Below are 16,564 nucleotides of genomic sequence, written 5' to 3'. Positions count from 1 at the left end.
TGAAATTCATCCTCCTGATTCAGCTTAGGACTTTTGTCAGCCTTAGATCCATTTTTCCTGTCTTGTCTGTTCAAATGTTTAAAAATAACTGGTTTTTAAAATTTTAATTATAATACATCAGACATTTTATGAAAAGAACCATCTTAGAAGTTTTGAGAATAGGTATTGAGAAACTAATAGCATTAAGGTAAATATCTCAAAGACATCTCTGCTATCTTAATTTATATCTTTCCCTTACAATGTGGACAAACCTCTGAAATGCAATTTGCAGGCACTACATTCCTCTGGAAGGTCACAAACTGTCATGGTTTAACCCCAACCAGCAATTAAGACCCAGGAAGCCACTTGACCACTACCCCTGCCTCCAGCTGAATGGGAGAGAGAATCAGAAGACTAAAAGTGAGAAAGCTTGTAGGTGGAAATAAATATAACAACAAGTAATGCAAATGAAAGCAGTTACTCACCACTCCCAGCCAGTTGCCAAGCAGTGCCTGCCTGGCCAGCTTTCCTCCCAGTTTACGTACTGAGCATGGTGCTGTATAGTGTTGAATCTCCCTTTGGCCAGTTTGGGTCAGCTGGTCCTGGCTGTGTCTCCTCTCAACTTTTTGTGTCCCTCCAGCCTTCTTGCTTAGTGTAGCAACTCAACAACAACTAAAATATGTATATGTTATCAACATTATTCTCATGCTAAATCCAGAACACCAGACTACCAGCTACTAGGAAAAAAATCAACTCTATCCCAGCTGAAACCAGGACATAGACTAACACTGTCAAGTTTGTTTCCTGTACTGTTACAAATTCTGAATTAGATCTTGCATTAAATGGGGTAATAAATTAATAAATTTCTCCAGTTTAGAGAAATGGTTGTTAAATACAAAGCTATGAGATTCTAAAATACAAATGCTACCATTACACTGTTTCTTGAGCAGATTTGTTAAGAAATTTTAATTTCATCCTCTTTCATAGGTCAAAACAACATGTTGCTGGAAATTAGGCATGTGTTTACTTTTATGTAAATACTGTTTTGATTAAGTATCCTTCCTGAAGCAGCACGTTCCAGCAATCGGATTTGCCCCTACCCTCATCTTTTGGTCATTAGCTCAGGGTAAGAATCAGCTCTTATTACTCATGTATGTCTTTTTTGGTTTGCAACCAAGTATAATTATAATTTTATAATTATATGCTTTCACAAGTATAATTACTTGTGAAAAAGACTAAAACACATCTTAAAACCAGATCAAGCAGTGGTTTCCACCTTTTCTCTGCCGCTTTATGCATTTAACATTAAAAGAAAATGGAAAATTTTACAAATTATATGTTTTCCTCCTCTTACATTAAGGCTGTAGTTGTCAAGAGATTAGCTGAGAACTCCTAATAACACAGACTTTTAATGAAAAGCTTATCAATTGTTTAATAGTGGTAATAAGTGATTATTACAATGACACCACAAAATGTAATCAAAACCAATCACAAAATACTTTTCCTAGGTCATATACATCCAAACTACTAAATTGTTAAGTTACTAGTCATTAAGCTCAATTACATTCCTGTTTCTTTGCACGAGGATAAAAATGGAGCATTTTGATGAAAAAGTCAATGTCAGAAACACCATCAAAGTTCATCTGCACCAGCAATATGCTTTTCCAGGGGGACCTTTTGATTCTAAACAGCAGTTATGATGATAGTAATTATTCCAGTGCATCTCTGATTTGAAGATTACAAAAAGACTTGTGTTACATGTAATAAACCTGTAGTTATTATTTGTTCCACACTCCCTATTAAATATTATGAGTACACATATTCAGTCAGAAGCACAGCAGAGAAAAATGTAAGAGAGCAGACACTGGGGTAAGCATGCCTTAACAATTGTGGATACTGTCTTTTCTTAGCAGCTGAATCCTTGGCAGCTAATGAAGTCAGAAGGCCAGGAACAATTGGAGGAAGAAAAGGAAAGCTCTTCACTTAAAGTTGGTATTCCTAGGGCAGAAATTAACCTCAAAAGGGGAATGGGTAGCGTCCAACATGCACACAGATTGCTGAAGATCTCACTTTAGCATTTGGGATCTACAAATAGGAGCTGTCTGTGCTTAAAACTTACTGCTTACAAAGGGAAAAATGGGATTTTTGGGAGCAAATATGAGAGGTCTGGTGTAGTACAGATTTAGCACCTGCTCTGAAAAGCATTAAATCACAGTCACAGTAATCATAGAAATAGATACTTAAAAATCTACCTGTGTTCACAGTTTAGTTAGTATCAGTGCAGAAAATGAGGATAATACACCAGCCCTTGATTCTGTGTGAAGGGCAAGCACAATCTAAACTTCCACTAAAGGAACAGACTTTCCTCTACCTGTTCCATGAAGAGGTTTTGGATGGAGCTGTTACTGTTGGGTTCCAGCCACCAGAGAATCATTAAAATGTACAATGGAGCATCACAGTGCCAGAGTCTGGGAACTCCATAAATTGGTGTCACATCAGAGAATATAGGACTGAAGGGAATACAAAATTTGTGCTTCTTATGAGGTTTCAGGCTGCATTGCATAAGCATAACTTGAGTTGAATATGAGTCCTTATCAAAATGGATATCTAACATTCCAGTATGGAAATGCAGGGGCCTTCACATGAGACTACAGGTTTTTTAGAACCAGTACACATGTAGATAGAGCTATATATCTTATCTACATCATACATATTTTTTCAGACACACACATCAATACACATATGCACATGCATCAATATGAACAAACAAATGTGATAATGATGTACATATAACATAAATATTTACACATATACGTTTTATGCTGTGAGAAATGACTGTGTTGGCTAAAATGCCTCTTTGGAGATATGGTTTTTGGCATAGATATGTTGCCACATAAAACTTGGACTAGGATAATTATAATGCATTTCAATATCAAGGCAAGGCATAAATCAACATACTTTACAGTTTTACTTTTAAAAAATCTTCTGTAAACTCTCATTTGTACAGCTGACTTTTAAGATATATGAATGTGTTTAAAAAGCTGTGTTTCATTATTGAAAATGTTGTTGGTAATTCATGGCCCTTAGCAGCGCACACATATTCATCCTGGCAAACCTAAGTGTTCTCAATATTCTTTGTTACCTACGAAAGAATCTAAATTAAACAAAATGTACAGGTAACATAACATGAGCATGAGGGACTGTGGAGATTTTTTTGTGTTTCATGAATGTTTCAGTGTTTCTTCAACCTCTAGATAAGTTAAGTGTCAAAATTAAATTATCCCACTGAGTTATACTGTGAAAAAAAGTTGAGAAAAATGTGTGACACATTTTATCTTATCATATTTATATGGGGAATGTCCACATTCTCCTTTTGGAACCTCCAGGGGGGACTTGTGACAGCAAAGTACCTTCCACTGTAAGTGAAGGGCAGATTCGGGATCCCTTCATGAAACTGAATTACCCAAGTCTATGGAGCCTGATGACATACATCCCATGGTGCTGAGGGAGCTGGCTGATGTTGTTGCCCAGATACTCTCTATTATATTTGAAAAGTCATGTTAGCCAGGGGAAGTCTCTGTTGACTTGAAAAAGGGAAATAACACTCTGATTTTTAAAAAGGAAAGAAAGGAAGCCTCAGCAAACAAGCCAGTTAGCCTCACCATTACACCCAGGAAAATCATGGAGCAGACCATCATGGAAACAACATTAAGGTACATGCAAGATAAGGAGATGGTCCATGACAGCCAGCATGGCTTTACTAAGGGCAAATCATACCTGACCAATCTGGTGCCCTTCTATGATGGAATGATTGCAGTGATCAACAAGAGAAGATCGACTGATGTCATCTATCTAGACTTCTGTAAGGCCTTTAATACAATCCCAAAAGTCATCCTTATCTCCAGATTGCAGAGACATAGACCGTTCAGTGCAAGTGCATCCTCAGCAAGTTTGCAGATGGTACCAATTCGAGCTTTGCAGTTGACACAACAGGATGGGATGATATTCAGGCTTGTACAGAATATGTACAGGCTCGAGAAGTGAGTCCATGAGAACCTAATGAGATTCAACAAGTCCAAGTGCAAGTGCACCTGGCTGGGACTATTCCTAGACATGAGTAGAGACTGAGAGAGGAACTCGTTGAGAGGAATTCTGCAGAGAAAGACTTGGGGGTTTTTATGGATGAAAAAGCTGGACATGAGCCAAGAGTGTGGCTTACGGTCCGGAAAGCCAACCATACCCTGGACTGCATCAAAAGAGGAGTGGCCAGCAGGTTGAGGGATATGATTCTTCCCCTCTGCCCCCATGAGACCCCCACCTGGAGTGCTACATCCAGGTCTGGGGTCTTCAGAACAAGACAGACATGGACCTGTTAGAGGGGGTCCAGAGGAAGGCCATGAAGATGATCGGGGGGCTGGAGCATCTCTCCTATGAAAACCACCTGAGAGAGCTGGGGTTGTTTAGCCTGCGGAAGAGAGAGCTTTGGGAACATTTTATAGCAGACATCCAGCACTTTAAGAGGGCTTATGTAAAAAAGACAGGGACTTTTTATATGGGTAGATAATGGTAGGACAAGGGGGAACAGTTTTAAACTGAGAGAGATTTAGACTAGGTATCAGGAAGATAATATTTACAGTGAGGGTAGTGAGGCACAGGAACAGGTTGCCCAGTGAAGTTGTTAATGCCCCATCCCTGGAAGTGTTCCAGACCAGGTTGGATAGGGCCTGGAGAAATCTGATCTGGTGGGTGACATCCCTGCCTATGGTGGGGATTTGTATCTAAATGCTCTTTAAGTTCCCTTCTGACTAAAACCATTCTGTGATTCTACGATTAATGATCCATTTCAGGTCAAATCTTCAGGTAGTATAAAATATAAGTTTTATTGAAAGAAAATATTGTCTCCATATGTTTTTTTCTTTAACATGAATGTTTTGTTAATTATGACCAGCATCATAATTTTGATTATAGGAAAATATATACATTTATGTAGGTTAGTAAGATTTAGCTATGTCTCATAAATGTTTCTGAAAGCATTGAATTATTGTTGTGCGTTAAGTTTGCAAAACAAATTCTATCTGACTTGTTGAAGAAAACCTTTATTTTTCTTTAAATCTATGCTTTTAATCCCCCAAATATTATCTAAGATGATGCTGGCAAAACACTTTCTTTAATCTCTTGAGTAGTTTGTCTATTTATTCCAGCATTAGACCAAAAAGGACACATCAGATTTCAGACAATCAAAAAGTCACAGGCTGGTTGAGATCAGAAGATTATCTTGTCCAACCTCCCTGTTCAATCAGGGGCATCCAGACCAGCTGCCCTGGACTATATGCAGAAGACTTTGGAATATGAGCAAGGATAGAGACTGCACAAAGTCTCTGGCAATCTGTGCACAGAGAAAGAGTGTTTTCTATAATTCAGTAGGAAACTCCTCTGTTTCAGTTTGTGCCTGTTGCCTCCGGTCCTGTCACTGAGCACTACTGAAAAGAACCTGTCTCCATCCTCTTTGTACCCTCCCTTCAGATATATAGATACATTAATAAGATTCCCCTGAGTCTTCTCTTTTCCAGGTTGAGCAGTCCCAGCTCTCAGCAGTCTCAGCCTTTTCTCAGGAGAGGTGGTTCAGTCCCTTTATCGTCTTTGTGGTCCTTCACTGGACTCTCTCTAGTATGTTCGTGTCTCTATTGTACTGCGGAGGCCAGAACTGGACTTAGCATTTGAGTGTGGCTTCACCAGTGATAAGTAGAGGGGTAGGATCCGCCCCCTCAACAGGCTGGCAATATTTTGCTAATGAAGTCCAGGATACCGATGACCTTCTTTGATGTAAGGGCACACTGCTCACTCATGTAAAGATGCATCTGACCTTGTCTGGGAGCATGCCAAGATATAGACATACATAGATAGGATAGTCCAACCTGAAATATATAACAAAATATACAAATTTACCAACATAGATATTTGGGAAATAGTGTCCTAAAGGAGGTTTTAGTTCTAAATATTAGTTATTAAATTACGGTTGATTTAAACTGTATTTTGAATATCATTCCACTGATACTTCTTCCCATTTCTTTGACGTCTGAAGATATATAAGAATGTTATAAAAGGACAAAAAGTATCTATTATGTGAGAATATCAGGAAAATGGATATAGATAACATAGCCTGTAGAGATATACTTATCTAAACTGTTTGTAAAAATATATCTGATGTAGCTTTTCAAAATTATGTCAAACTTTTATAATATAATCTAAATTTAGTCATTTTTTTAATATAACATAAAGTTAGCTGGATATGGAGAACTGCTGCTGTCACACTGTACACTTCATTTTTCTTATATAACTTAGCTTTTTGGAAAGTGTTGAGACTAATCTAGGAGGCCAGATGTGGGTGAACTGGTAGCTGCTTCCATATTTAGAACAGTCAGAAGAAATCAAGAGCTTGATTTGATCCATGTTGTACAAAGACTGGGACAAAGCCTGCCTTACAGAGTTGCAATCTAAATAAAAATGACAGACAACAAGTAGCAAGAACATAATGAGCATCAAAATGCCTTGGTGTCAGGATCAGAATTACAGTTCAAAGTCCAATCCAGTTATCTATTATTGTTCACAGCCACTTTCCAAGTAGGCTGTACAGAAAAATAATTTATGCTCTATTCCTTCCTACTATTTGTGGATCTACCTCTGATTAAACGCAAAGCTGTTTTCATGTCATCTTTTTTTTTTAATCTTGTGAACAGGGTTATCTATTTGTATGCAACATGCAATTTGATATCAGATGGCATTTACAATCAGAGCTGATAGAACAGATTGCACTTAAAATTTGATGAAGATGGTAGCATGGTTTAAACTTCATCTCAGACCTACTTATTGCTTTAACCTGCAGAATATTTGAAAGAGAATTAAGATAATAAAAATAATTTTTATAGGAGTTTGAACATTCATTCTTCACAATGTTTACAAATAACCTATTTAAACCAGAACTAGGACAGAATCCTCACAAAAGCTTATGTAATTGGAGATCCCCTATCATTTTAATGAATGACTTACAGTAACATTTTGCAGAATATTCAAAATAAATCAGGTGAATATGAAAAAACATCTAGCCTTAACTGAAATTCTCTTCACCTCATTGAGTTTTCTTACAAACAGGTTCTTCCAAGGTAACTATGTTAGGACATTGACAAGCATTTCTGAAAAACTTCTAAAGTTTCCAAAATTATTGTGATTCATAGTAAATTTTAATGCAAAATAAAATTCCCTCTTCTATTATAAACTTGGTTTATAATTGTGATCATTTTTGTTGTATGAAACTGTTACGAAGGTCATCTCCGTGCGCTGGTATCATCCTTCAGCCTAGAATAACTCTAAAGAATTGTGCAGAAAGTTAACAGCAAAACTGAATCTTTTCTTCCACCAAACTGATGATTATGATTTAGACAATTTTTTAATATAAAATTAAGTTAGTCACTACATTAAATAACTTAAAGAATTAAAGTATTTTGGAAGGTAACTGACAAGACCATTTTGCTTTTCTTTAAGTAACTTTAATTTTCAGGGAAAGTAAATGTTTTTGAGTTACAGATATCACATGTAACTGATTTGTGACTGACAAAACTGCAATGAGCAGTTTAGAGAAGAATGTTATTTTACTGTTAATAGGAAGGGTTAAAAAATTTAAGATACATACAAGCATAAACTATCTAGCACTATCCCTGTTCAATAGGAACATCCTGTGAAGGTAGAGAATGAATATAAATGCTTATACGGTCCATGATGGGAGAATAAAAAATCTTGGATGTGATCATTTCTCAATCTACTTCTTGCTGTTCCCTAAAGCTGTTTCTCCTAAGAACAAAGTAAACTTTGTAAAGCAAGTTTCCTGATATATATTCTTACAGCTTTTAAAACCTAGGGTTAAAATTTCAAGATATTTGGTGCAGCTTTCTGTGCTATATTTTATTTTGATTTTGACAAATCAAAGAATATATTATAGAAAATAAAAGAATCTAACAATCAGAAATGCATGACATTTTAGCATTATACCTGTTACCAAACTGTTTTAAAAAATAATCTGCACCTATTTTAAGAAGTCCTAGAAGTGTAAAGAGAAAATAAATCTGCACAGTCTTGTTCAATCAGGACTATCTAGGAAAAATTCTGAATATTAAACACATATATTGAAAACATTAAAGTTTCTCAATTCAAAACTTAAGAAGATAGTAAAATACTTTTTAATTTTTGTCAGAATTTGTAGGCAATAAGAAACAATTTCAGAGAAATTTATGCGGTTTTGTTTTTATCAAACTAATGAGCTGAACCTTTATGCCTCCAGATGTACTCTTCAAGGGTGAGAAAAATATTATGATGTCAATGCTGGTGATTTAACAATTTAGTAGTTTGGAGATATATGACCTGAGAAAAATATCTCTTTCTGGGTTCAATCCAATTTTTGCAGTGTCATTACAATAATCACTGGTAAATTAGTAGTGGCAGGTGTTGGTAGTTGCTGGAAAAAGTATGGATGTACACAGTTCATTATACAGCAGTAGGATGGCCTTGTTCTTAATCTTCTTACCCTTTAATATAGAACCACAAGAAAAATTTTCTTACATTCTTTAATAAACTTATGATTTTGAAATCATCCTGATGAAAGAATATTTTAACACTAACCATGCTTGAGACAGAACACTGAAATAATACTAAAGTCCCACTATCTGTGTTAAGAAGGCAATTTTGACAGCATCACTAAAACCAAAAGGAGTTAAAGACTTGCTGATGGAGTTCTATTTTGAACAGAAATAATAAACCCTACAAAATAAAACAAACAAAAAAAATGAACAGCAAAAAAACCCCAACAACCCCCCACCACATACAGGTTCTGTAATGTGATTCTTTGATTTCTTCTTTGAAACAAAAGTCTTCAAATGCTTTTCACTTAACATTTATATTTTTGGATTTCATTTTTCATACAGTTTGAAAAATGAAATTTGAAAATACTATTATCAACGGATGGTAAAGCCTAAATATAGAGGATAAAAAATAATTGACAATTTTTAAACAGATACATTCCTTTCCTCTGGAGGAATCTGCTGCTGCTGTGAATACTGATACATCTTCTGACACTGAGAGTGATGAGTTAGGTGTAATTTCAGATCAAGACAGCAGACTACAAGGTCAAAAGCTATCCACTTGAGATAAATCTTATGTCACCATATAGAAGTTAAGAACCTTGATTTAGAAATTCAGTAACATAATAAGCAGAGTATTATTGCTCTATCGTTTGTGTGCTCATTTTCTTTTTAAATTTACATCTGAGAGAGGTGATAGTTATGATTTAACTTGGGACAAAAGGTAACAGAATAAAATAGAAGAGCTAAACCGGAACTCTTGTAATGCCTTTGGATCCTAATCCATTCAAATGAGACTTTCTAAGTAGACACACATGCTAAAAGTAAACATTCCATGAAGTGTCCCTAGTGGACCTGAACATGGTCCCAGCCTCAGCCACAGGAACCAAACTAATTTACTGTCGGGCCAGGCATCTCTGCTTGAAGAAAGAAAGGTTTGGTAACTTGTTCTGAGGGCAGGAAAAAAGAAACCACAGAATACTATGAGCAGCTCCAATAGGAATGATCAGTCCCGCTCCCACTCTGTGAAAGTTCCCCAGTAATTACCGGCTTATGGTGTATCTACTCCTACTGGATTTGGAATTCTACTACCTTGGTCAATACTTTTTAAAAGAAAAAGGCAAACAAAACTGATTTTTCAAAAAATATATTTGAAAGCTATTAGATTCTGAAATGTCTATTAGGGTACAATATCTACTGTAGTTTTCTATTTAAAAATATAAATATCGGATCCTCACTGTCCTCTTTGTAACCAAGGGGCTCAGACAAATTGTGCTCCCATTAAGGAGAAATCAGGTTTCATCAATGAGTGTAGACAGAGAAGAAACCATAAGACCAAAAATTGTATCAGTAACTATGCTACTAATCCAGAATTGCTCACTGAGATAGTGAAATTTAGTTCCCAAGTAAAAAAAAAGTACTTTTTTTCTGTACAAGTAAATCTCAAAAAGCAGGCCAGAAAATCCACAAAGAGGGTCATAAAACCATAACACATAATAACTGCATGTCAGTGCATTGTTGCATTCAATAACACCAAAAGAATTGCTAGCAAAATCTGCACAAGAGCTTCAGTAATCCGAAAATTTGGCCAGAAAGAGAGGGAAAGAAAATACAACACTCATATTTCACTAGGGTCTCAAAATTCAGATTCTGAAGCCAGAATTACCAGTAATGAACCACACTGGTGTGTCACTCACCATCTATATCACACTCAGTCCTGACAGCGACTGAGGGTGATTGAAATATGTTTAAAATATATGTCCTTAAGTTAGTGTAAAACAATGAGCAAAGGATATAGCAAAGCTTTTCTGGTTTGAAATATGTGAAAATCCATGTTTAGAGTAGTCTCACAGAGCAGGTAACATGGAAGATTTTTATTAAAGATTATCTTGTCATTATAGAAGTAAAAGTTCAATTAATACAATGCTGAAATAGTTAAGATTAACACATTGTTTAGTAACTAGAATCAGCCAAGTCTGGCAGCAGATGCTTCTAGGTGTTGAGGCAGAGATTTGGCTCCAAACTGGAGGCACATGAAGGAGGAATAGTTTCTGTAACTATGGAAATTTAAAGCAGCCACTGAGACCAGCATACTTTATTTAGCTCAGACCTAGAATCATTGGCTTGTTTGCTGAGTCTGCCAGTCAGGATGCTAGCTGACATCAACCACAGTTTTAACCATGAATTTTTTCTTATTCTTATTAGTTTTCTGATCCTTGTTGGTTGCATTCCCCTTACTTCTCGTATCTGCATTAAGAAACATCAAGGTTTAAGGCTTTAGGTCTTTGATTTGTTTGCATTTCCTGTGGTTTGCAGCTGCCCTAATAATTTCTTTTCTCTTTTTTAGCCTCCAGTGGAGACAATCCAGTAGAGTTTGCCCTGGGCCAGGTAGAGTAAGCTTTATTTTTGTCTTAAAATGCAAGCATGCTTGCCAGGTGGTTTCTGAAGGTAAAGAGAGTTACAATCAAGAGACTGAAAAAAAATGTTGACAATGGCTAGGGAAACCAGAACGTAACTCAGGAGTACTTTCTTTTCCGATGGATTTCTACATTTCTATATGTGTTTTGGCATTAAACAATAACATAACAGAGGCTTTAAATGTTTCTTAGTAAGCAGAACATTAATAGCCTCTTTCACAACCAAGAGTCTCAGGATATCCTGGAGTATCAGATGACAATCAGGAGTGTTTCATCTCCCATTCATGGTCCAACCCCAAAACAAAACCAGACCACATTGCTTGTGGTAATGCTGGTACAGCCAAAATTAGCTATCTACAGCAAACTAAAAAATCAGTAACAGATACAGAAATTTATGTGTTATGGGTAGAAGGAATAAATTAGATATTACTTTGATTTTGTTTGTAATTCTCAGTAGTAACCTTAGAGTTAAGGTCTAACTCACATTAGAATATCAACTTGCTAATTTCTGCAGGTTCTCTAATGACAAGCTTCCTCTGCTCCTCAAAAATCTGTGAACTATGTTCAATAGTACCATCTGATGGTGAAAACAGATCACAGACTTACCAAACAAATAAACATTAATAGTTAAAATAATTCATTGACTTAGAAAATGTGTTACAATCTTTTATGATTTTAGCTTTTGTTTTCTGTGGTATTCTCCCTACTTCTGTGGCTTGTGTAAATAGAACTCATCTGTGGCTGAATCTAAACTTAGTGCATGGGAAAATAGCTGCTTGATCCATCTAGTACTCCTGATCAGCTTCAGCAGACCTTTTAATTTCTCTCTCAGATTAAATGAGATCATGTGCTTAAGTGCTATTGGAACTCAAGTTTTCCTGACATTAAACTAATTCCCATAGTTTATATAAGAGAATCAACTTCAATATGAAAGTAATGTAATTCTGACAGAATAATATTGGCATAGTATCAGAAATTTCTAAGCTTTTTCCTCACTTTTCAAGAAGGAAGGAAGGGAAGGCAGAGAAGGGAGAGAAGGGAGAAGGAAGGAAGGAAGAAAGGAAGGAAGGAAAGAAGAAAGGAAGGAAGTGACTTTTTCTCTGACCTTCAGGCAAATAAAAATTAATCATTCTGTCACTGAGCTCAATTATGTATGTTTGTGTGATAGAGACAAGTTTTTCAGAGGTTGGAAAAGAGAAATATTTCCCTACATATTTAAATTATTATCTTCCCTTTCTACTTGAGTAAGGACAGTCAGGAGAAACTTGTCAGTGATAACATTTTCAAATCAAACTCAGATTGCATTTTTGGAAGTAAGGTGTTTGCTTTAGTTTGCACAAATGAACCATTCTTGTAATGGTTCATCTGAGCTCAAGTTTGGCTTTTATTTGCATTTTGGCTAGAGAATAGCTTATTTTCTGCCACAGCACTACATTATACTTTGCACATAGAAAAAAAAACCCAAACAACTTAAGGATATAACAAAAAAAAAAAAAAACAACAAAACAAAAAAACCAACCAACCAACCAAAAACCCAAACCAAAGCAACAACAACAACAAAAAACTAGTTCACTTGCAGAGACTTCTTCTACTGTGCAATGACACTCTTCTGTTTTAAAGATAATTTATAATAATGACCTGTGTGCTGGTTTAAAAGTTAACCAGCAAGGGAAAATGAACTCAATTCAAAGAGAGATTTATAAGTCAGAATAACAATTTATTAAAATAATGCAATAAGTACAATTATACAGACAGACAATTGCTTTTAACCCACAAAACCCAAATGTATAAACCAGCACCCTGGGGTATGAACAAGAGTGGTGTACCTTGGCCCACCCCCGAGTCCAAAGCAAAGGGAGAGGGAATAAACCTGCTGGTGGGAGAGCTGCTGCAGTCTGGTCAGAAGTGGTGATTGCAGTCCAGTCGAGGGTGGTGGTCTCAGTCTAGTTAAAGGCAGTGGTCTGGAGTCTTCTTCTGGATCCCACGAGAGAGAGCCCCAAGGCTCTGAAACTCCCAGTTATATATTCTCCAGTTCAGGCGGGAGTGCTCAGTCCCTCCCTCAGAGTAGGGAATTCCATAAAAGGGCATGTGGATGCTCAGTCCCTCTTCCATATAAGGGTATCAGAGCGGGGAATTCCATATAAGGATATCAGAGCGGGGAATTCCATAAAAGGGTACAGGAACATCTTCCCACCTTGCAGGCCTCTACTGACAGCAGTTTTTGGGAAATGGCATGGAGGCTATAGAATACACAGTTTTGGGTTACACCCATCCAGGGATGAATTGGTCCCAGCCGTTCTAACCAGGACAACCTGGTAGTCTTTCTTGAATGAGGTTCATTAAGATCTAGCAGACTTTGATGGAATATTTGTAATTTTCTTAATGTTGTATGTTTTGAATCAAAAAATCAGCTGTTAATGTGACAGAAATATTAGCAAGTTACAGCTCATATCTTCAGACTTATTATTACTGTACCATGTAAGAATACTTTTTCTCACAAATTCATAATTTTTCTTCTCTCCACAGATACGTTAGGAAATTTACAAGATTAAAAAAAAAAACAGTCTGTGCTGATTCAGAAAAATTTATCCTAGCCTTCTATGAAATTGAAGGTTATTTTATTGGCTTTAATTTCCATCTCTCTCCAACCATTTCATGGTCTATTATTTAGCATATTGCTTGTATTATACCACTATTAAATGTGTAGGTATAGTTCACTAACATATTTTTTGTACATATTTATTCCTTTGTGGGGTTTCTTCTTATGTAAATGTCAGTCGTGCAGGCACAACACACCCCCCTGCACATGCAATTTTGATTTATTTGATTACTTTTGCTAGCCTCCAGCTATTCACATTCCAAGTACCTATTAGCTTTCCTAGACTGAGGATATTAAGAAACAAATACATTTGTATATGATTAGTCTTTCAAAACATAGAATCCATCATAAAACAATATAAAAGGTTTTTTTTTTCTTTCTGTTATGGAGGAGAGCCTGATTTTGTTGAAAGTTTTTGGAATGGAAATTATTTTCAATGAAAATAGAAACCAGACTGAATAAATCAACTAGTCTTTATCTTTTTGCTTAGCCCTTAATGTATTCCTTCTGTATTTGTATGATAAAGAACATTTATTGAGCATCAGTACCCAAATTATACCAGTTTTGATTTTGGATCCTAAGACTGTCATCTAGTAAGTAATAAACAAAAAGTATCTGCGAGCAGTTGACCAATAAATTTGACTTCATCGCAAATTCAATACCATCCAGCAAAGCATTGGGATATTGTTGGCTTCAATTTATGAAAAAGGATTTTCACAGACAGTGTGCCAATCATCCAAAAAGATGGTTGAAAAAAACTGTTGGATTGGCATATTAATGATCACAGGAGACCAATGTAAATGTCATGAACTATCAGGAAAGAATAAACTGAGCTCTAATACTAGTCCTCATGTGTCCCAGTGTGCACAGATAAAAATTTTATCACAACAAACAGCACTGTAGTTTGCATGAATTATTAAATCATATGCATACAAGAGGGTTCATAATTAAACAGGAAGACTTACTGAGGATTATCGTAACTGACAATGTCTAGAGCCTGCGAAGTCCAGCTATAAGTCAAGAGACTAACACGTATGATTGCTTTTAATTTGTACAACAATTTGTGAGTTATTAATTTATAACCCTTTTAAATGTTGCCAAAGAGGAGAATAATGTACAATTAGTCTTTCAGTACGCATATATCAAACATGAATAAAAAATATTAAGCATATAGCATTATTTATATGCAATCACTTTTGTCTGTCATAATAGGAATATTAGTTTAAATTGACTATGTTGTCCTTTATGCATTATTATGTATGAGTCCTTCTAATATGCCTTCTATTTTACATTTTTAGTAACAGAATCACATGCTCGAAACTCTCAAGGGCTTATTTTGTAGTTCAGTGATGAACAATTCAGCCTTAAGGTACTTAATTCAGATTATAAGGCCTGTGACATTTAGAATAATACTGGAGGTTCCTTTTCATCCTATTATGTACATGAAGTCTTGCAATGTGCTAATGTATGCAGAAGGTCAGTAGCTCTCCTTTGTTATTACCCTCCACCCATAAAGAAAATCAAGACTCTTGTTTGTAGAAACAAGTAAAACTTTTCAATTATGTTTTACTTTTTTTTGTAACCCAAAATATGAGACATCCAATAGCTTTATATTAACTCTCTTCTTCACTTCTTATTTTACCTACCATAACTGATTAAGTTGCATTATTCTTATCCTGCAAACTGGTTTGGGCTAATGCTGAAGCTGTTAAATAGCTGACTGTCACTACCGTCACTGAAATACAGTCTCTGGGATACAAGCACTAAGGAACCCAACTCTGAGATTCCCAACATGAAATCTCACAAAAGGGAAGAAAGATTTGCGTTCCTTTCTGAAATGCCTAAACTCCAGTATTTATACCATGAAATACAGTTTCATCATTCGAATTTGACACTAGTTTAAGGTAAATTCCTTTGTCAGGACTGGAGAATTTCTTCAGCATATGTGACATGACCATGCACATGGTAAATTTCATCTTTCTAGTTTGAAGTAGCTATGGAGGTAAGCATATAGGAAGATTTCAGCAAGTTCTGCACTGGAATCTGTCTCTGCATAAAACATTCAGTTGTGGGGGTTTTATTTCCTTGAAAAGTACTGACTTCTCTATTGTATGCACTTTCTGCATTAAATTGGTTTGAGAGGTTCTTCAACAACTGTTCATTTGGTATATCACAAAAAATTAATTAGTCGCATTATATGTTCCTTACAATTTTGGTATGCAAACCTATATTCCATTTGTAAAGCAATTTTTTAAACTATACAAAGTGCTTTCTCATCCCAGTTGTACAAGTTTTTAGGTCGGTATAGTATTAAAAGTCTTAATGTCACATCAATGTCCTAAAGAATTCAGAATCAAGCTTAACAGGACTACAAAATCTTTATGAAAGTATCAGTTCCTATCTGATACAGAATAGCTTTTAGATAGGAAATCATGCTCAATTTAAATTAACTGCACTTAAACTGAGATTACCCTTATAAGTATACAAAAATGAATCAAAATTAAACTCCTCCAAGTTTCTCTGAGGGTTTTTTTCTGTACTAATTACAGACAAGTAGGAACCATGATCATAGAATTATAGAATCATTGGATGACTTAGAATGGAAGGGACCTTAAAGGTCATCTAGTTCCAACCTTTTACTATGGGCAGGAACACCTTCCACTGATCCAAGGGCCCCATCTAACTTGGCCTTGAACAATTCGAGAGATGGGGCAGGCTTGGTGCTGTGATCGCTTCTCCAGGCAACTTGTTCCAATGACTCACCACCCTCATAGTGAAGTATCTAATCTAAACCTACTCTCTGTCAATTTAAAGCTATTGCCCCTTTTGTTATCACTTTATGCCCTTGTAAAAAGTCCTCTCTGGCTTTCTTCTAGGCCACCTTTAGGTATTGGAAGGCTATAACTATAGATATAACTAAACTATAAATTCACTCCAGTCTT

General features: G+C 35.9%; 1 long non-coding RNA gene across 1 annotated transcript in view; it reads left to right on the top strand.

Annotated features, from left to right (window-relative positions):
* The first annotated feature begins 1,011 nt into the window (after positions 1-1,011).
* Positions 1,012-16,564, top strand: part of LOC113965064 — a 30,393-nt gene continuing 14,840 nt past the window's right edge. The window contains exons 1-2 of the long non-coding RNA XR_003533423.1: positions 1,012-1,105; positions 10,954-10,994. This is a non-coding gene — a long non-coding RNA (uncharacterized LOC113965064). The remainder of the gene's footprint in view (positions 1,106-10,953; positions 10,995-16,564) is intronic.

This window comes from Neopelma chrysocephalum, unplaced genomic scaffold (genome assembly GCF_003984885.1).
Source record: "Neopelma chrysocephalum unplaced genomic scaffold, ASM398488v2 Primary Assembly neopelma1_22b, whole genome shotgun sequence".
NCBI classification, from domain to species: Eukaryota; Metazoa; Chordata; class Aves; order Passeriformes; family Pipridae; genus Neopelma; species Neopelma chrysocephalum.
The sequence above is the reverse complement of the archived record's forward strand: the minus strand, read 5'-3'. Positions and strand labels throughout refer to the sequence as shown.